The following is a 22,234-nucleotide window of genomic DNA, read 5'->3' on the forward strand; positions in this document are numbered from 1 at the left end:
TTTCACTTGTTCATCTTTTTGGATTTGTCTTCATTTAGTGTTCTTGGAGTTTGGTTATGGCTAGCCATAACTTGGAGGTGTGATTCCTTATTGTTGCTTTCATTGTTTCTCGGCAGTGGTGTTGATTTGGAGTGAAGTGGTGGTGCTCATCTGTGGCTTCAGACTGTAGCTTCTGTTAGAAGGTGGAACTTTGCTAAGATGGTTCATCTTTATGATGGAGTCAAAGTTATTCGTGGAATCTATGATTTGGTTCTTGTTCAGGATGCAATGTTTGCTTTTATCGTACTTGGTATCTTGCGTGGTTCATGATAGGAGTTGGTACCCTTGGGCTATTACCGGTCAATTAACTATGTTGATACACCGCCTACCAGCTTGGTTTCCCTTAGGATGGGTGTTTGGCCCAAACTGGTGGTGGTGGAGTAGTTTGTAGGATCATAGTGTTGGATTTTCAGGAGTTCCTTTGGTAGGAGTAGGTCACTGGAGCTGGGCTCATTGGAGCCTTGTCATTCGCAGGATAGTCGTCCTTTGGAATGGAACATTTAGTTTCAAAATGTGGTGTTTTAGTTGAGATTATTAGTTTTTAAGAGTTTGGAGTGGATTTTGGGCGTTGCCCTGAATTGATTTCCTTGTTTTGGCGGTTATCATTTCTTGATGTTCAGGTTGTACCTTTGAGGTTTGTGTTGTGTGGGTTTTTAGGCAGGTATCATATGGTGTTGGAGATGTTCAAGATAACTATGGACCGACAAAACGTTCTTGATTGTTAGAAGAGTTTAGATTTGGACCATAAGGTGAGTATTTCAAAATTTATGAGTTGGCTTGCATCTGTAATTGTTATGTGTTTGCTCGATTCACTGGTTTCAGAGTGGTGTTGGTTTTCTCAGATGAATCAGGTGCTTTAAGGCAAGCTTGGTTCTGTTGGGAGGGAGTTGGAGCCCAAAAAGGAATTGGAGGAGTTTATAGAGTTTTGAAGTGAACTTGAGGATTTTCCTCTTAGTCTGAGTTCTGTGTTAGAGTTTTTCGATTTGAGAGGGTATTTGAGGGTCTGGCAGAGCATGCGGTTTCGGTATCCTCATCTTTTCATGCCTTTAGGTTGTAACCGTCTTTCTATTTACACAGACGAAAGTCCTTTTTAGTAGTGGATATTGTAATGACCCTCCAGGTCATTTTCTCCGCTTTCCAATCTTTTTAAAATCTAGAGTTTTCCTGTAGCAACCCTGTTGGGAGTGGGATTCGGTCGTCGCGTTGTCCATTTGAGTTTTGTGTAAGTTTCCCTGTTATGGAGCATTTGAAACTTGAATGGTTGACTTCAGTCAAAAGTTCAGGAAGACGACCTCATAATGCAATTTTACCGGTTTCATCAGCTGTAGAAGGGCCATTATGGGCTAGTAGTATCGTTAGTTGGTTTGATCCCCAAGGCTTTCGGTGCGAATGTGTATTGTTAGGCATTTTAACTTTGAAGATTCGACCAAAGTTAGACTTTAGTCAATATTCTTGATAAACATGCTCAAATGAGAATCCTTTCATCGTCATAAGTTCCAGAATGTTGAATTTAGTCTAGTAGGACCTTTGGTTTGGGTCTCAAGGTCTTCATTTTATCTTTGGGCACTTGATTGCTTTCTTTGTAATAGTTCAATTGTTGACTTCAACCAATATTTTTCGTAAATGACATCTAAATGTTGCTTTGTTGATTATTTTGAGTCTAGAATGTTGTTTACAATCATATTTCATATATGACTTGTGTTAACGGGACTCCGGATGATTCCGGAGCATCAAAATCAAAGTTTAGCATGTGCTCGTGCTGGTGCAATCGCTTAAGCAGCCTCTAGACCACTTTAGCAGTGTTTGACTAGCTTTGACCAGCCGCTAAAGTTGCCAAAGGATTACTTTAGCGGTACCTGGATGTTCTTTAGAGCCCAAAACTTGTAACTTGTTGGTTCAATATTCAAAAGACAATATCTTGGTCTGTAGAGCTCCGTTTGAGCTCATTTTTGGTGAAAATTGTCGGGAATTGTCGAAGCTATGCATTAGGGACCTTGGAGATGCGTTGTAGAGTCGTTTTATGATAATTTCTCACCCCTTAACCTCTTATCTCTCCATTAATAGTGTTTCTTGAATTCTTATTTTTGTTGACTGATTTGGATGGGTTCTCGAACTTCGATTGTGCTAAAATTTTGAGCAGAAGTTCCTTGAGATTGTAGGAGGCTAGTGACAGGTTCAATTTTTGAATTTCATTAACAGTCCCATGGGCCTATTTTGATCAAAATTTTGAGCTTGAGTTATATCATAGTGATATGTGTATTGCTCTTCTTGTTGTAATGTGTAGTTGAAGTTATTGATAGTATCGAGACATTCGAAGAATGTGGTTAAGAAGCGGGCGGCTCGTCGATGGTTTGAGATTGCAATTTAGATTTGAGGTAGACGTCGATCTACTTTCTTTGTTGGAATTTTTAGAGTATATTTAGTATGAGTTGCATGTGATTTAGGACTGTATTGGTCAGATATTAGCCTTCCTTCTATTATTCTACTTCTTCTTGATTCTGTAGGAGCATTGGGCTTTTTGTGGGTGACGAGATCCTTAGTTTAGGATTGTAGCCTAGTATGCCTTAGCATGTGTATCCTTGTTAGAATTGGTAATTATGGCCTTAAATTAGAGTTGAGCCTTAGGTGCCTTAGAGTGTGTACTTTCGCCCTTGTAGATGTAAGTTGCTCCCAATAGGGCTTGATTTTGGGTTGTTGACCGTAAGATTGGTGTTTGAGATCTTAATGGATCGTCGTAGTGGTAGGTTGACACTAGTTGTGCTTAGTCGTAGACTAGAGCAGTGTGATTGGGTTGGCCTCGTTCCTTGAGTTATTTCTGTCCCTTTAATTGATTCAGGATCTCTTCTTGATTCATTTGCTTGTCGATTAGCGGTAGACCTGTTGTGATTTATTGATATATTATTATATTATTGGGACCGAGGCCGTGTTCGAGGACCAGTTGGATCCCAAGTTAGTACTGTGCGTCTTGCTAGTGTGGTAGGATTGTTGTTACATTTATCTGATTGCAAGTGTCTTCTTTGAATGCTAGTGATACATGTATTGCATTGGTTTCTCATTCTTACGTGTTTTGTGGTACGATCTTGGCTCAAGCATTGGTTCATCATTATCATTCATGGAGAAAGACTGATTTCACTTGGCTTTTATTCTAAATTAATTTTAATAGGAGTCGTACCACCTAAATTACTTGTCACATTGATATTTGAGCTTAATGAGGCGCGAGGACGTGCTCTTTTTCTACTTGAAACTTGAGAGGGATCTAGGATGCGCTAACCTTTTACTTGACTAGTCGGCACGTCGACATCCTTTCCTTCGTGTTTTTGGCTACTCATTCCTCCGTTACCATGATGTAGATTAATTGTTGTAAGACCTGGATTCGGGCCCATGCAGTGTATACAAACTTCCCGCGTCCCCTATGAGTCTCTCTTGCCGTGAGTACCATTGTATCAAATGAGGTAGCTACATGAGTCCTATTTCTCCCTCACGGCTGTGAGGTAGGTCTATACACTTGGTTACTGATGGTCCTACTGCATACTATGTGTTCATATGCATTGCCTATCACTAGTTGTTATGATTCAAACCGTTGTGATTGACACCCACACTAACCCTTCGGTGGGAGAACCAAAACTACAACCCAACTAATCAACTTAACCAAAGTACTACACATTTAAAGCTACGGAAGCAGGTTTAAATAACTATATATTTAATACGGAGTCCCCATAAACTCCGGAAGTTCAACTAACATCTAACAACTATTGCGGAAATACCCCTAGAACCTGAAAGTCATTGTACCAAAACTCTACTAACGAAAAATGTAAGAACAAGGGGTACAACCCCAAAAATAAATAAACACCTTAAACAAATAGTCTAAGTCCGAAAAGAGTGGACTTAAACAAGAGAGATCCATGGCAGCCTGAAAGTACTGGCTCACCCTTGAATCTGATCACGCTCAATAGTCACCTAGATGAGGTCTATCAATAGCCGCATGAAGAAGCCTTGTACTCAACAAAGAAAGAGCAAGTGCAATATCAGTATACAACCACCGTGTACTTGTAGGATCACGCGGCTATCCCAATAAATGCAACATAAGCAAGTAATTACAACATCATAAACATGCATATACCAAACATATACAATATCAATCATCTTATCAGGAAACATGCTCAATTCCACATTGTCAATAGCAGGTAGATACAAAAACATCAATCACAAGTCAATGGTCCTCTCATGGAACTCACACTCAAACTGTTAGTGTACTGGTACGTGGTACCCGATTCAACGTTTATACCGGAACATGGCAACCGATCCCATATCTATGCCGGAAGGTGGCAACCGATCCCATATTTATGCCGGAATGTGGCAACCAATCCCATATTTATGCCGGAAACACCCGATCCATTCAATAAGCCACAATCACAATCACAAGTATATTTTCAAATGATACAATCAAGTCATGATTCATGGCATTCATCATTGATGTATCCTCATTTACAATTAGTGTGATCAATAATGCAACATTCCCATACATACATGTATTATAATGAAGCAAGAACAAACATACATCACACAACATGAAATCACAACCATCACCTACCTCGAAGAAAACTTGAATCCCCTAAGAAACTTGATTCTACCCCTTTCAGATTCTTTCCGTTTGTTCTTGGTCTTCAAACAATCAATATAACGCGAGGATCAATAATCAAGACCTAAATACCCGGATTATAATCAATCAAATCAACCCTAGGTTGAACCCTTGATCCCTATACCCAGATTAGGGCTTTCTCCACCATAAATCTCAGATCAAAACCCTCATCCATCGTTAATTACCCAAGAAACTAAGTTCTACGGATCGAAAAATAGATTCGGTGAGTGAAAACCTTACCTTTAGCCTCAAGAATGATGAAAAACTGTCAAGAAAATATTTGGGTTCGTTCCTTATCTCTCAAAGTCGAAACTTGCAGAATAAAACATTTTTGTCCCGCCACAGCGGCCTTCACCCCGCTGCATCGGCCTTCACCCCGCTGCATCGGCCTTGCCCTGGTGGGAAAATCCCGCCTCAGCGGCTTGCATAGAAACAATGAGCAATTTTAAGAATATAAAAACCCCCTTTTCATAACACACCTTCATCCCATGACACTCAAAAAATACCCGTTCATGCTAAGATCATTTTCGGGAGTTCTACTCGCCCGAATTTAATTTTGTAAAGTCGTACGGATTCTTTAAAGTCTTAACTATCTACTCATATGATCAAATTCACAATTGGACCTCCCATTTACTACCAGATTTCCCTAGACCTCACTGACTCCGATTTCGTCCAAATCCAGACTAGGTTGGGAAATTTCAAGTTTCTACTAGATCTCTCATTTGTTACCAAATTTCCCTAGACCTCACTGACTCCGATTTCGTCCAAATCCAGACTAGGTTGGGAAATTTCAAGTTTCTACCAAAAAGTTTTCTGACCCCAATTCTTTCCCCATTGGCTTTTCCCTAACGATGGAATCAGGTCGTTACAATAGATACCAATTTACCCATCACTGGTCCCCGAGTGATCAACTAGGAAAGACTGGCTAAAGTAAGGGTAGAGTAGTACCTGAATCGCTGAATAACTGGGGATACTTGTCTCGCATGTCCTTTGCTTCCGGACATCGCGATCAAGAATTTCAACCAGTTCTGCCTCATACAGAAGGTCTTGTTTAACAAAACTGAGTCTCACGTTATGATATAATCTCCGTCCCTAAACAAACCAATTGAATACCTACACATCCTTCCATACAATGCCTCAATGAAGTCATCACAATACTCGAGTGATAATTATTGTTGTATGTACACTCAACTAACAACACAACTATTCCCAATAACCACCAAAGTTGATCGTACACATGTCTGCAACATGTTATCAAGGACTTGACACAAACATCAGGACAAATACTTTCTCACATAACCATGATAAAATTCTAAATTAATACTCGCTACAATTAGAGGTGGACCTGAACCAACCAACATACACTCATAATACTCAAACAATCATAGTTCTTACCAACATCTCCTTCTCACAACATAAATTTCCATGAGCTTAAGTTATAAAAATTTGATCTTTAGACATCAAATACTCATCGAGGGATATGTCCAAGCATACAAACCCTCCAACAACACTATCGAAATGTTAGATTTAGTAATTGTAGATTACCTCTTAAGAACAGTAGAATTGGACCCAATGATCCCCACATTCAACCACACATAGTCGATACATGACTTCGACGACTAGATGAATATTAAGATTGTCGGACAACCATAAATATGTGTGGTAGCTATTCTATAAACTCTCATAAGCAAGGTGGTACATGTAAAACCACTAAAATACTTTAACAACTCCAAAACAACACCAAATATGTCCTCTGAAATAACCAAGTCTTCCCAATCATCCCACTCCACCGAGAGAACATCGCAAGATCGGTACATCTGATCCACTACTAGGGATCCACCCACAAAAGTGAAAACACACGTGAGCATAGATAGCAACTCATACTCACCACCATGTACAAAATGAAATAGATGATCACATAAGAATTTTACGGAATAACACTAAAGGTTTTCCTTTGAAGAGTCGATACCAGTCATTTCTATTGACTTGACTCTACATACTCTTCACATCATTCCACTGAAGTCCACACTCTCGATACTAACAACCATCATGAACACTCCGACCATTTACCTTACTCTAACCCAACACTTTTAAATGAAAACCTTTCTTAGGCACTTTAACAAGCAAAAAGTAATGAAATTTATGACTCAAACTAGTGTAAGTCCTTTCAAATGCTCAATACCTGATACAATTGATCATTTCTCACCTTGCAAATTCATACCTTGACAAAATATATCACCACGAATGTAGATTACAATGAAAAAAATCTGATTTGTAAATTCAACCGTATAACACAATCCCCTTATCTATCAACACTAGCTTGTACCTTGAATATTTTTATGAAATCCTGGATCTTCGCTTATCATTGATCACATCTCCATTGATCTTACAATATATTTTCGCTAAAAAATTAATCATACTCATTACTAAACTCAAAACAAAAACAAAGCACTTATCATCACGCTCGAGCTTAATGTATGTACACTCCTTTCTCAAGTCATTTCCAATAGTTTTTAACCAATCTGACAGACTGATGACACTATTATCATAGCCACAACAAAACAAATGAAATCACGTGTCTCTGAACCCAATTATCTACCCCTCTGAAGATATCTCTTTAGCCTTTGCAATTAAATAAAATATTATTGCTCTCGCCTCTCTTTAAAGGCTGTACTACATTCCATTGTATTTTTCTTCATTATTACTCTAGCTCTTTAAAATTCTATTCGAGTGGTGTCCCACCATCTCTTAAAACTTTCCATACAACCAAGTTACTAACCAATTATTAGAAAACCACAACCTTAGATACTCGCAAGTCGTACTTACTATACAAAAATTCGCTTAACCAACAATTTTATTATATAGTTGCATCCCGTCACAATCCATCACGAACTCTTATTACCATTACGCTCTGTCAGCCTGGACTATCACTACGAAGTCAACCTTTTCATCAACACGACGCCTCAAACTCAGGTAAACTCATCAAATTCAAAGGACTAACCCAATTTTATACACACTTTCTTACTAAATACTTCAATTTCCTTCCCTCTATACTGAATGGAACTTTCTTTATCCATAAGCTTGTCATTCTGGTATCAATACACTCCTTTATGGCTTAAGATAAAATCAGTGGTCCTCGTACTACCCTCCTTCTTCTTAACAAGCAATACAAGAGCACCCCACAGGGAAGCACTAGGACGATGAAACCTTTATAAAAAAGCTCTTGGATTTTGAGCTTTAAGCTCACTCAATTATGTCAAAGCTATGAGATAAAGAGGAATGGAGATGGGGCGAGTGCCAGTTTCTAAGTCAACACAAAAATCTATATCTCTATCCGGAGGCATACCAGGCAAATCAATAGGAAACACTTCTGTAAATTCTGACACCACATGAATATACTCAATAGAGGGAGACTCAACCTCAACATCCCGGATATGAGCCAATTGCGCCAAATAATCCTGTCCCACCAGTTTCCTACCCCGCACGAAAGATATGACCTTAGCTGACTTAGGCTTGTACCCTTTCCCACTCTAACCTTTCCCTACCTATAATCTCTAGAGTTACCGACCTAGCATTACCATTAAGCACAACATAGTAGGGGAACAACCAAGTCATGCCTAAGATTATATCAAGCCAGTCATATCCATCATAACCAAATTAACCCAAATTTGAAAATCCATAAACATAACAGGACAACACGATATACATGGGTGACTATGACTGACTCTTCAATTGGGGTAGAAACATGGATGGGGGCATCAAGTATATCACAAATCATATCAAATTCTGAGGCAAATTGCACAGACACATAAGAATAAGTAGAACCCGTATCAACAACACATTAGCCATCCAGTCACAAACAATTGTGATCACTGCATCAGACCCGAAGAGACATAAAACTGAGCCCTGCCATCTTGACGGACAACCTCCTTGCCTGACTGCACTGCTCCTCTACCCGCATTACCATTTCGCCGGCCTCCACGGCCTCACTGATTTCCTCCTCATATGCCCAGGTTCTCCATAATTGTAACAGACTTAATAACTTAACCAAGTAAGCATTGTTGCTATTGTAATAGTCGTATCATGACTCTCTTTGATATACAATCAATCCAAGAAATCATAGTATAGCTTCTAACCTCAATTGGCATAACTTAATTTCATCATTCACTAAACAACCCATACATATTATGACAACAATACTAAATGCATTTTCCAAAGTAAGGGTATTCATTAACTAATCGTCCCTTACCAAAACTCCTTAAATATTGTCACCGATAAACTGGAATCTACAAATCTGACCTTAATTCCTTCACAAGCGACGATAGTAGCTAGCAAGCCCCACAAAACTCCTAATGTCAATCACAGAACTAGGTCGAACCCAATTTATGTCTGCTTCAATCGTTTGGGGATCTACCATTACCCCTTCCCTTGAAACTACATGCCACAAAAAGACAACTGAAGTCAACAAAGATTTACCCTTAGAAAATTTTGCATACCACTTTTATTTCCTAAGAACACCCAGAATAATACGAAGATGGTCGGCATGCTCTTCCTCACTTTTCGAATAAACCAAAATGTCATCAATCAACACTATAATAAACGAATCAAGAAATGGTTTGAACATACCATTCATCAAACTCATGAAAGTTGCAGGCACATTTGTCAACCCAAACGACATAACTAGAAACTCAAAGTGCCCATAGCGGGTCCTAAATGTCATTTTTGGTATATCCTCAGGCCTAATCTTTAACTGACGATAGCCAGACCTTAGATCAATCTTAGAGAAAACTGATGCACCCTGCAACTGGTCAAAAAATCATCTATCCAAGGACAATGGATACTTGTTCGGAATGGTGACCCTATTGAACTATCAATAGTCTATACACATCCTCTCTTGCTAGTGAGATGGTGTTACCACTTTTGTTGCTCTAGTTCAGACCATAGAGTGAAGGAGGAAATATACCAATCTGTATCACCCAGATACCAATTGTATTCAAGTCATAGCATGAAAGAGTAGAAAAAAGTGAGTTTTTCCTAAAGTCCTATAGCCTCTCGAAGAAAGTACAGACGTCTTCATACCGTTCCGCAAGACTCTACTAGACTCGTTTTGGTACAATGAGATCAACAAACCTAGGGCTCTGATACCAACTTTATCACGACCCAGACTGTCTTGATTGGCACCCACACTAACCCTACGGTGGGAGAACCAAAACTATAGCCCAACTAATCAACTTAACCAAAGTACTAAACATTTAGAGCTACGAAAGCATATTTAAATAACTATATAATTAATACGGAGTCCCCATAAACTTCGGAAGTTCAACTAATATTTAACAACTAATGCGGAAATACCCCTAGAACCTGAAATTCATTGTACCAAAACTCTACTAATGACAAATCTAAGAATAAGGGGTACAATCCCGAAACTAAGAAAAGACCTTAAACAAATAGTCTGAGTCCGAAAAGAGTGGACTTAAACAAGAGAGATCCATGGTAGCCTGAAAGAACTGGCTTACCCTTGAATCCGGTCACGCTCAATAGTCACCTAGCTGAGGTCTATCAATAGCCGCATGAAGAAGCCATGTACTCAACAAAGAAAGAGCAAGTACAATATCCGTACACAACCACCATGTACTGGTAGGATCATGCGGCTATCCAAATAAGTGTAACATAAGCAAGTAATTACAATATCATAGACATGCATATACCGAACATATACAATATTAGTCATCTAATAAGGAAACATGCTCAATTCCACATTATCAATAGCAGGTAGATACAAAAACAACAATCACAGGTCAATGGTCCTCTCATGGAACCCACACCCAAACTGTTAGTGTACCGGTACGTAGTATTCGATCCAATGTTTATGCCGAAACGTGGTAACCGATCCCATATCTATGCCAGAACGTGGCAACCGATCTCATATTTATGCCGAAACGTGGCAATCGATTCCATATTTATGCTGCAACGTGGCAATCGATCCAATTTAATGTGTTGGAATGCAACACCCGATCGATGCAACAAGCCACAATCACAATCACAATCACAATCACAATCACAATCACAATCACAATCACAAGAATATTCTCAAATCATACAATCAAGTCATGATTCATGACATTCATCATTCATGTATCTTCATTTTCAATTAGTGAGATCAATAATGCAATATTCGGATACATACATGTATTATAATGAAGAAAGAACAAACATATATCACACAATATGAAATCACAACCATCACCTAACGACATTTGGGAAATTTCAAGTTACTACCAAAAAGTTTTCTGACCCCAATTCTTTCCCCATTAGCTTTTCCCTAACGACAAAATTAGGTCGTTACAGTAGTATACTTGTTTGTTGATTGCACCCTCCGATTTATGAGGGGTTGGTTGGGTTATGTTTGTTTTTTGTACATTCTGAGCTTATAGGAGTTCCTTGTTTTGGTGGTTGTCATTTCTCGATATTCAGGTGGAGCATGTTGTACTTTTGAGGTTTGTGTTGTGTGGGGTTTTTGGCTTGTATTAGATGGTGTATGAGATGTTCAAGATAGCTATGGACTGACAAAACGCTCTTGATTGTTAGAAGATGTTAGATTTGGAGCATAAGGTGTGTATTTCAAAATTTATGAGTTGGCTTCCACTTTAATGTCTTGTGTTTGCTCAACTCAGTGGTTTCAGTGTGGTGTTGGTTTTCTCAGATGAATCAGGTGCTTTAAGGCAAGTTTGGTTTTGTTGGGAGAGAGTTGGATCCTAAAGAGGAATTGGAGGAGTTTTTAGAGTTTTGAAGTGAACTTGAGGATTTTCCTCTTAGTCTGACATTTGTGTTGGCGTTTTTCGATCTGAGAGGGTATTTGAGGGTCTGGCAGAGCATGCAGTTTCGGTATTCTCATTTCTTCATGCCTTTAGGTTATAACTATCTTTCTATTTTCGCAGACGAAAGTCCTTTTTAGTAGTGGATATTGTAATGACCCTCCAGGTCATTTCCTCCGCTTTCCAATATTTTTAGCATTAAGAGTTTTCTTGTAGTAACCTTGATGGGAGTGGGATTCGGTTGTCGAGTTGTGTATTTGGGTTTTGTATAAGATTCCGTGTTTTGGAGCATTTGAAACTTGAATGGATGACTTCAGTCAAAAGTTCAGGAAGATGACCTCAGAATGCAATTCTGACGGTTTCATCAGCTCTAGAAGGGCCATTATGGGATAGTGGCACTGTTAGTTGGTTCGGTTCCTGAGGCTTTTGGTGCGATTTTGTATCGTTAGGCGTTTTAACTTTGAAGCTTTGACCAAAGTTAGACTCCAGTCAATATTCTTGGTAAATATGCTCGGATGAGAATTCTATCATCATCATAAGCTCCAGAATGCTAAATTTGGTCTAGTAGGACCTTTGGTTTGGGTCTCAAGGTCTTCATTTTTATTTTGGGCACTCGATTGCTTTCTTTATAATAGTGAAATTGTTGACTTCAGCCAATATTTCTAGTAAATGACCTCTAAATGTTGTTTTGTTTAATCATTTGAGTCCAGATGTTGTTTACAATCACATTCCATATGTGACTTGTGTTCACAGGACTCCGGATAATTCCGTAGCATAAAATCAAAGTTAACATGTGCTTGTTCTGGTGCAATCGCTTAAGCAGCCTCCAAACCGTTTTAGTAGTGTTTGACTAACTTTAACCAGCCACTAAAGTTGCCAAAGGATCACTTTAGCGGTACCTGGAGGTTCTTTAGAGCCCAAAACTTTTAGCTCGTTGGTTGAATATTCAAAAAGATGATATCTTGGTCTCTAGAGCTCCGTTTAAACCCATATTTGGTGAAAATTGTCGGGAATTGTCGGGGCTATGCGTTGGTGGACCTTGGAGAAGCGTTATAGAGTCATTTTATGATAATTCCTCACCCCTTAACCTCTTATCTCTCCATTAATAGTGTTTCTTGAATTCTTATTTTTGTTGACTGATTTGGATGGGTTCTCGAACTCCGAATGTGCTCAAAGTTTGAGCAGAAGTTCCTTGAGATTGTAGGAGGCTAGTGACCGGTTCATTTTTTGAATTTCGTTAACGAGTCCCATGGGCCTATTTTGACCAAAATATTGGGTTCGAGTTATATTACAATGATATGGGTATCGCTCTTCTTGTTGTAATGTGTAGTTGAAGTTAATGATAGTTTCGAGGCATTAGAAGAATGTGGTTAAGAAGCGGGCGACCCGTGGATGGTTTGAGATTGCAATTTAGATTTGAGGTAGGTGTCGATCGACTTTCTTGGTTGGGATTTTTAGAGAATATTTAGTATGAATTCCATGTGATTTAGGACTGTATTGGCAAGATATTTGGCTATCGTCTATTATTCTAATTTTTCTTGATTCCGTAGGAGCATTGGGATTTTTGTGGGTGACGAGATCCTTAGTTTAGGATTGTAGCCTGGTATGCCTTACCATATGTATCCTTGTTAGAATTGGTAATTATGGTCTTAAATTAGGGTTGAGCCTTAGGTGCCTTAGAGTGTGTACTTTCACCCTTATAGATGTAAGTTGCTCCCGATAGGGCTTGATTTTGGGTTGTTGACTGTATGCTTGGCGTTTTAGATCTTGGTGGATTGTCATAGTTATAGGTTGACACTAGTTGTGTTTAGTCGTAGACTAGAGCGGTGTGATTGGGTATGACATCATTCCTTGAGTTATTTCTCCCCCTTTAATTGATTCAGGAGCTCTTCTTGATTCATTTTCTTGTTGATTTGCAGTAGACTTGTTATGATTTATTGATCTATTATTATATTATTGGGACCGAGGCCGTGTTCGAGGACCAGTTGGATCCCTGATTAGTACTCTACATCTTGCTAGTGTGGTAGGATTGTTGTTACATTTATCTAATTACAAGTGTCTTGTTTGAATGCTAGTGATACATTTATTGCATTTGTTGCTCATTCTTACGTGTTTTGTGGTACGATCCCGGCTCATGCATTGGTTCATCATTATCATTCATGGAGAAAGACTGATTTCAGTCGGCCTTTAATCTAACAGGAGTCGTACCACCTAAATTACTTGTCATATTGATATTTGAGATTTATGAGGCGCGATGAAGTTCTCTTTTTTTTACTTGAAACTTGAGAGGGATCTGGGATGTGCTCAACTTTTACTTGACTAGTCGGTGTGTCGATGTCCTTTCCTGTGTTATTTTTCCTACTCATTCCTCCGTTACCATGATGTAGATTACTTCTTGTAAGACCTGGTCTAACACCTTGAAAACCATACCCAGAAAAAATGCAGAAAAATTACATAAAGTAGTGAACCACAGAAGGGTTCACAGACATTGATAAGGTCCATGGTCCGTAGACCTACCCGTGGTCTAGAGTTGGACTCCAACAGGCCTAGGCGTCGACCACGGGACCCATCATGGGCCGTTGTCTTGACAACGGACCGTGGTGGCGTCCGTAAAAATGAGGCAGTAGACCCCCGCTCCCTTGCCAACCCTTAGACCCCCTTGCCCAAGTGAAGACCACAGGCACCTTCACGATCCGTGGTCCCTCACACGGGTCGTGGGGGCGTCCGTGAAGTCTAACCAGTTGACTCCCAGACCTGAGTCTCCAGACCTCAGCCCAAGTGAGGACCACGAGGACCTTCACGGTCAGGGTTCTTCACGGTCCGTGAAAGGGGCCGTGGTCAGCCCGTCTGCAGTGGTAGTGGCTCGTGGACCATGCCACCAGAACCACAGGACCAATTGAATACCATGAGGGCCTTCACGGTCCGTGGTCCCTTTCACGGTCCGTGAAAGGGGTCGTGGTCAGCCCGTCTGCAGTTTTAAGTCAGGGTTCTTCTGGTCTTTTCCTATTTCGTTGGACCACTTAACTACGTCATTTTAACCCTAAACTACGTGGTTTTGATTAGTTTTACCCTAGAAACATAATAGAACTTACCTAAGTCAAATCTTTCATTAAAACTTAGGAAATTAGAGCGTAAAAAGGAGAAAGAGGCGACCAAACCCTAGTTCAAGAACACAACAAGGTTTCATAAGTTCCAGCCCAGAAATCAAAAGATTTCTCCGTGGAATTTGTTACCAGGTATGTGGGATTTCACTAGTGGGTTCCTTTCACCCATTAGGTCCCTAGAATTCAATCCGATTCTTGATTCCTTATTATTAACTAGACATAGGGTTTCTAGAATTTCAGCATATTATCATGAATTAGTTATTGTAATGATCTAAATCAGATTATCATGGTATTACTCAGTTTCTTGATGAATTTCAGAACCCTAGCTATGTATTTCTTTAAGTTCTTGAATTACGCATGCTAGGTCAGATATTCCAGTATTTCAGATATACATGCCTCAGTTTTAAATGTGTCTTTATTAGTATATAAATGTACATTCTCAGTTTGCATGTCAGTTTTGAGCTATCTAGTATATTACAGAAATCAGTCATAATGTGTTAAACATTTAATCTATTAGGAGTAGCATAATACTGAGTTGGACTAGGGTCAGTCATCCATATAGTCCTAGAACTACGAGCCACGTAGGTTGTAATTCCCCTCTCTAGGCATCATTTTAGTGATCACGCTAGCATGCCTCTACACCTTTGGCCAGGTGTATTGGGTCTCTCGATGGGGCGTATACATCGGACTCCACATTTAACTCATGTGGTTTTATTATCGGTTATTAATAGCTCCCATAGTTCAGTCAGACTCTATTGCATTGACCACATTTCAGTACAGTCAGTATTCAGTCTCAGCATGTTATAAATCTGGTTATTGCATTCAGTTAGCTCAGTATTCAGTATCAATATCATGTTCATATTATATCCTTGCTTTATTGCTTGTTCAGTTATATGTTTATTTTAGCTTTACTCTATCCTGCAAGCTCAGTACCTTTCAAGTACTGACGCATACTCTGCACAACATCTTCTCGTGATGTAGGTTCAGGTTCTCAACATCCAGATCACGCCTAGATCGGTCCCCGATCTCCAGTTCAGTAGCATCATTGGTGAGTCCTCATTCTTCAAGGACATAGTTATGTTATCTTTCAACTTTCAGTCTTTTAGTGTCATTTTTGCTAGACTTAGCTGGGGCCTGTCCCAACACTTCTAGTCAGTTAGAGGCTATTTTCAGACATAGTTAGCTTTCAGCTTAGTATTTGAGTTTGATATTTCTTTTGTATTGACTCTCAGATTCTCATTTATTCAATTATAGAATGGGTATTCCCCATCATTTTCTCTTATTGATATGTAAACTTCTGCATCAATTTATTATTCTTAGTATGCTCACGATATGCCAGCATGGTTAGCTTAGGATCACTCGTGATCCTAGGTCCCGTGTTCGCGTCCAGGGGGTAGCCTCAGGGCGTGACAAACTGGTATCAGAGCACTAGGTTTAAGTGTCCTAGGATGTCTGAAAATCCACACTAGGTAGAGTCATTTTCATGGGTGTTTAGTGCGCAACACATCTAATGATAGGGAGGCTACAAAGTGTTTTAGGAAAAATCTTCATTTTTCTTGTTACTCTTATTGTACGTAAGGTATGATTTAATTCCATTCTAACTCGAAGTTCTACGTTTCAGTGATCATGCCTCCTCATAGAGCTAACGCCAGGAATGCGAATGCTAGGAATGTAAACGCAGCTCCTCCAGTCCAAGATCAAGAGTTTTCAAATGCAGAGTTTCGGAACGCCATTCAAATGTTGGCTCAAAGTGTGGCCAACTAGAACAATCAACAAGTTCCAGTTCCAGCGAATGCTAACATTGGGTCAGTTGCAGCCAGAGTGCGAGATTTTGTTAGGGCGAATCCACCAGAGTTCTTAGGATCACAGATTGGTGAGGATGCCCACAACTTCATTGATGAGGTCAAAAAGATCTTTGAAGTGATGGAGGTAACTGGGAATGATCGGGTTGAGTTAGCATCCTACCAACTTAAGGATGTGGCTCATATCTGGTATACTCAGTGGAAATAGAACAGGGGTATAGATGCAACTCCTCTCACTTGGGATTGCTTTAGTGAAATATTTCTGGACAGGTTCTTCCCAAGAGAGATAAGGGAGGCAAAAGCTCAGGAGTTCATGAACTTGATGCAAGGTAGCATGACAGTCCAAGAGTATGGACTCAAGTATACCCAACTCTCCAGGTATGCTCTTCACATGTTGGCTGATTCCAGGGCTCAGATGAATAAATTTCTTTATGGAGTGTCAGACTTGGTGAAAATAGAGTGCAGAAATGCTATGTTGCTGGAAGATATGAACATCTCTAGGCTCATGACTCATGCTCATCAGGTTGAGAGTGATAAGGTTAGGGAATAGGCCAAGGAGAACAAGAAGACTAGGACTGGGAACTACGATTATTCTAAACAGAAATCGGGTGGTGGAAATCGCTCGCAGTCTCAGTAGAAATTTTTAGCTGCAGCACCTTCATCAGCTAGTGTTCCATCCTCCTAGTTCTGAAATAATCAGAAAGGTAGGGCATCAGACTCTAAGTATCAGGGAAGTGTTTCAGGCACTAAAACCTGCCCAACTTGTCCTAAGTGTGGTAAGAACCATTCGGGCGAGTGCCAGGAAAGGAAGGATGCTTTGGGTGTGGTCAGTTTGGTCACAAGTTGAGGGATTGTCCTTCTAGACAGGGTCAAAGAGGCAATGCTAGTAGAGCTCAGTCTACAACATCAGCAGCACCAGCAGGTTGCCTGACTCAGCAGGGTAACTCATCTGGTATAGGTGGCGGACAATGCCAAAATAGGCTCTATGCTCTTCATGCTCGCCAGGATCAGGAAGATTCTCCTGATGTAGTCACTGGTACGTTACGAGTCTTTATTCTCGATGTTTATGCTTTGTTAGATCCAGGGGCTACTCTTTCCTTTGTAACTCCTTATGTAGCAGTCAAGTTTGATGTTAGTTTAGAAACTCTCTCAAAACCCTTCTAAATCTATACTCCAATCGGTGACCCAGTTATGGCTAGACGGGTATACAAAAATTGCCCTGTCAGAGTCTCCTAGAAAGTCACCTCAGCCGATCTTGTAGAGTTAGAAATGGTAGACTTCGATGTCATTCTAGGCATCGATTGGTTACATTCATGTTATGCCTCAGTCGATTGTAGAACTAGGATTGTTCATTTTCAGTTTCCAGACGAACCGATCTTTGAATGGAAGGGTAGTAGCTTAGCGCCTACGGGTCGATGCATTTCTTACCTTAAGGCCAGAAAGATGATTGCTAAGGGGTATCTATATCATCTAGTTCGGGTCAAGGATTCTAGCTCCGAAACACCAACTCTTGAGTTAGTTCCTGTAGTCAGCGAGTTTCTAGAAGTGTTTCTAGAAGATCTTCTCGGAGTTCCTCCCAAAAGGGAAATCGACTTTGGAATTGATCTTCTTCTAGATACCCAACTTATTTCTATTCCTCCTTACAGAATGGCTCCAGCTGAGCTTAAGGAATTGAAAGAGCAGTTGAAAGACCTCCTAGATAAGGGCTTCATTAGACCTAGTATTTCACCATGGGGTGCACCAGTATTGTTCGTGAAGAAGAAAGATGGTTCTGTCAAAATGTGCATTGACTATAGGCAGTTGAACAAGGTTACAATCAAGAATAAGTATCCCATCCCCAGGATTGATGACTTGTTTGACCAATTTCAGGGTGCTAGTCATTTCTCCAAGGTAGACCTCAGATCCGTCTATCATCATCTCAGAGTCAGAGATAGTGACATTCCGAAGACAGCCTTCAGAACTCGGTATGGTCATTATGAATTTGTACTTATGTCATTTGGAATAAACAATGCTCCTACAACTTTCATGAATTTGATGAACAGGTTGTTCAAGCAATACTTGGACTTGTTCGTTATTGTCTTTATTGATGATATCCTCATTTACTCTAGGAATGAGGAAGAACATGCGAGTCATTTGAGGGTTATCCTGCAAACTCTCAAAGATTGCCAGTTATTCGCTAAATTCAGCAAGTGCGAGTTTTGGTTACAATCCGTTGCTTTCCTTGGGCATATAGTATCCAGCGAAGGGATCCGAGTGGATTCTCAGAAAATAGAAGCAGTGAAACAGTGGCCCAGACCTACCTCTCCTACAGATATCATAATTTTCTTGGGTCTAGCGGGGTACTACATAAGTTTTGTGGAAAGGTTTTCATCCATAGCCTCTCCATTGACTAAGTTAACTCAGAAAAAGGTGAAGTTTGAATGGTCAGATGATTGTGAGAATATTTTTGCAGAACTAAAAACTAGGTTGACTATAACTCATGTTTTGACTCTACTAGAGGGTTCAGACAGTTATGTTATATATTGCAATGCATCCAGAGTTGGCCTAGGTTGTGTGTTGATGCAGCGAGATAAGGTTATAGCTTATGCTTCTAGACAACTTAAGGTGCATGCGAAGAACTATCTGACTCATGACCTCGAGCTTGCAACAGTTGTGTTTGCACTTAAGATTTGGAGACGTTACTTGTATGGTGTTCACGTAGATGTGTTCACAGACCATAAGAGCCTTCAATACGTGTTCACCTAGAAAGAGTTGAATCTTCGCCAGAGGAGATGGCTTGAGTTCCTCAAGGACTACGACATCAGTGTGCATTACCATCCTGGTAAGGCCAATGTAGTAGCAGATGCTCTTAGTAGACTATCTATGGGTAGTGTAGCACATGTTGAGGAAGAAAGAAAAGAACTAGCGAAGGATGTTCACAGGCTTGCTTGCTTGCTTGCTTGGGAGTTCGCCTGATGAGCATATCAGATAATGGTGTCACAATTTAGAATGGGTCAGAATCTTCTTTGGTAGAGAAGGTTAAGAAAAAGAAAGACAGTGATCCGATATTGCTTGAACTCAAGGGTGCAGTCCACCAACAGAGGGTTGAGGTATTCTCCCAAGGGGGAGATAGTGTGCTTCGCTATCAGGGTCGACTTTGTGTTCCCAACGTGGGCGAGTTGAGACAACATATTCTTGCAGAAGCCCATAACTCCAGGTATTTTATTCACCCAAGTTCTACTAAGATGTACCGTGATCTGCGGGAAGTATTTTGGTGGAATGGCATGAAGAGGGATATAGCAGATTTTGTGGCTAAGTCCTCCAATTGTCAACAAGTGAAGGTAGAACATCAGAAACCAGGAGGTATGACTCAAGAGATCGACATTCCTACTTGGAAGTGGGAAGTGATCAACATGGATTTTATTACAGGGTTACCTCGTACTCGTAGACAACATGACTCCATTTGGGTGATAGCTGGTAGAGTTACTAAGTCTTCTCACATTTTGGCGGTCAAGACTACAGATTCGGTGGAGGACTACGCCAAGTCTTACATTAATGAGATAGTCAGGTTGCATGGGGTTTCTTTGTCTATCATATCAGATAAAGGTCCTCAGTTTACCTCTCATTTCTGAAAGTCATTTCGAAAGGTCTTGGTACTCAGGTTAACCTTAGCACAACATTTCACCCACAGACGGATGGTTAGGCAGAGCGTACCATTCAGACCTTAGAGAACATGTTGAGAGCTTGTGTGATCGACTTCAAGGGTAGTTGGGATGATCACTGATACGATCAAATTACACCTCCTTACATAAGTGTAAGCGATCGTTATCAAGTAAAGAACCCTACTTGTAGGTTGGGGTCGATCCCACGAGGAATATGGTTTAGATTTAACTTTAACCCACAATTATATTCGTTTAGCCAATGTATTTACGAAACAAGTAATTAAAGGGAGGGGGGGATTTTTGAAACAAATTCTGGAAATTATGTGAATAATTGATGAGCAAGATTCAAACTTTAGTTATTATCAAGATGAGAGAGAAACTAGGGCGTATGTGTTCCCCATAAGCTCATAACTCGGTACTCCTAGTAAAAGCAATCCTTTCCTAGTGTATTACATTCAAAGTGGTAAGTTATGTATCTCTAAATCCTTGGTCTGGCAAATAAGGAATTTCACCCCTCACCTTGGTCCGGCTACGTGTGTATAATTTACTAACCCTTACCTTTACCTCATATTAGACATCACATCAATGTATGGCTTAGTTTTCACCCTTGCACCAATTGACATTAGTCTATTAGATAGTATCACACTAAATCTATGTTGATAATTCTTTTCTTATTAACTACCTCCTTGGTCCAGCAAGTAGCAACAAGTTGAGTTCTAACGTTGCGCACCGTTAAAAAGACTTCTAAACGAAGGAATTATCAATGCATGCAATAACACTATTCAAGAAATACTTAGTTACTATTCATACATTTTTAATTGCTCATGGTTCCCACAACCCTAGTTGTGGATTTAGTTACCTATATTAGAAAGAACACAATTCATATATTTAGATGAAGAAATCATGAACTTACGTAATGAGAAGAATAAACCCAGAATCTCAACTTGAATTTCAAAGTCAAAATCTTCAAAACGAACTTAGGAAATCAAGAATTGCTAAAGTTGCAAGTTAATCTCCAAAGCCAAAAACTAGAACAAAATTAATAAAGTCTACCCCCAAAAATGAGGTTTACATAGCCTATTTATAGAAAAACATGTCCTAATTAAAAAGGAAATGAAAGAAGGAAATAAAGTTTCTGGACGCGGTTTCGATCTATGACACTGACCTACGGTCCGTAGGCCTCTTCTGTGGTTTGGGACTTAGGCAATTTTCCAACTTCACAAATCTTCAACTCTCAGCCACAATCGACGGATAGGACGGACCGTGGTTTGATCCATGGTCCGTGAATCCTCCTCCGTAGCTCCATACTTAGACTTTTGAAATCAGGTACTGAAACCACCTTCTCTAAATCATTTGACGGAACAACAAGACAGACCGTAAGTCAATCTACGATCCGTCGTTTGTAAGTCGATCTACGATCAGTCGTTTGTAACCGTGGTTCCACACATGGTCAAGAATTCCCTGATTTTCCTTCAAGCTTTACCCATCCATTTACGACTACCATCTACGGACCGTGCCTGGACCTACGGTCCGTAGGTGACGTCCATAGTTGCCCTTTTCTGCACATTCTTCAGTTGTGTCTCTCAACTTCCACGTCTGAACTTATTTCCTGCAAACATGATAAAAACACATTAATACTAATACAAAATGACTCTAGACACACACAACTCATAATTCAAATGTATTAAAAATACCGTAAATTCACGGTATATCAATCACCTTTTTCTTATAGAGTTCGCCTACAATAATAGCTACTATTCCAGCATTCAGATGGCCCCTTATGAGGCATTGTATGGGCATATATGTAGATCTCCTGTTGGTTGGTTTGAAGTAGGAGAAACAGCCTTGATAGGGCCAGATTCAGTCTATTATGCTATGGAGAAAGTACAACTCATTAGAGATAGACTTAGGACTGCCCAAAGTTGCCAGAAGTCTTATGCAGATGTAAGGAGAAGGGAACTAGAGTTCCAAGTTTATGAGTGGGTTTCTTGAAAGTATCACCTATGAAAGGGGTGATGAGATTTGGCAATAAAGGGAAGCTCAGTCCTAGATATGTAGGCCCTAACAAGATTCTGAAAAGGATTGGTAAAGTGGCTTATTAGTTAGAGTTGCCAGCAGAACTAGCAGTAGTGCATCCTGTCTTTCACATTTCGCTTTTGAAGAAGTGTGTGGGTGATCTAGCATCCATAGTGAC

The sequence above is a fragment of the Solanum tuberosum genome, unplaced genomic scaffold, assembly GCF_000226075.1.
Source record: "Solanum tuberosum cultivar DM 1-3 516 R44 unplaced genomic scaffold, SolTub_3.0 scf00691, whole genome shotgun sequence".
NCBI classification, from domain to species: domain Eukaryota; kingdom Viridiplantae; phylum Streptophyta; class Magnoliopsida; order Solanales; family Solanaceae; genus Solanum; species Solanum tuberosum.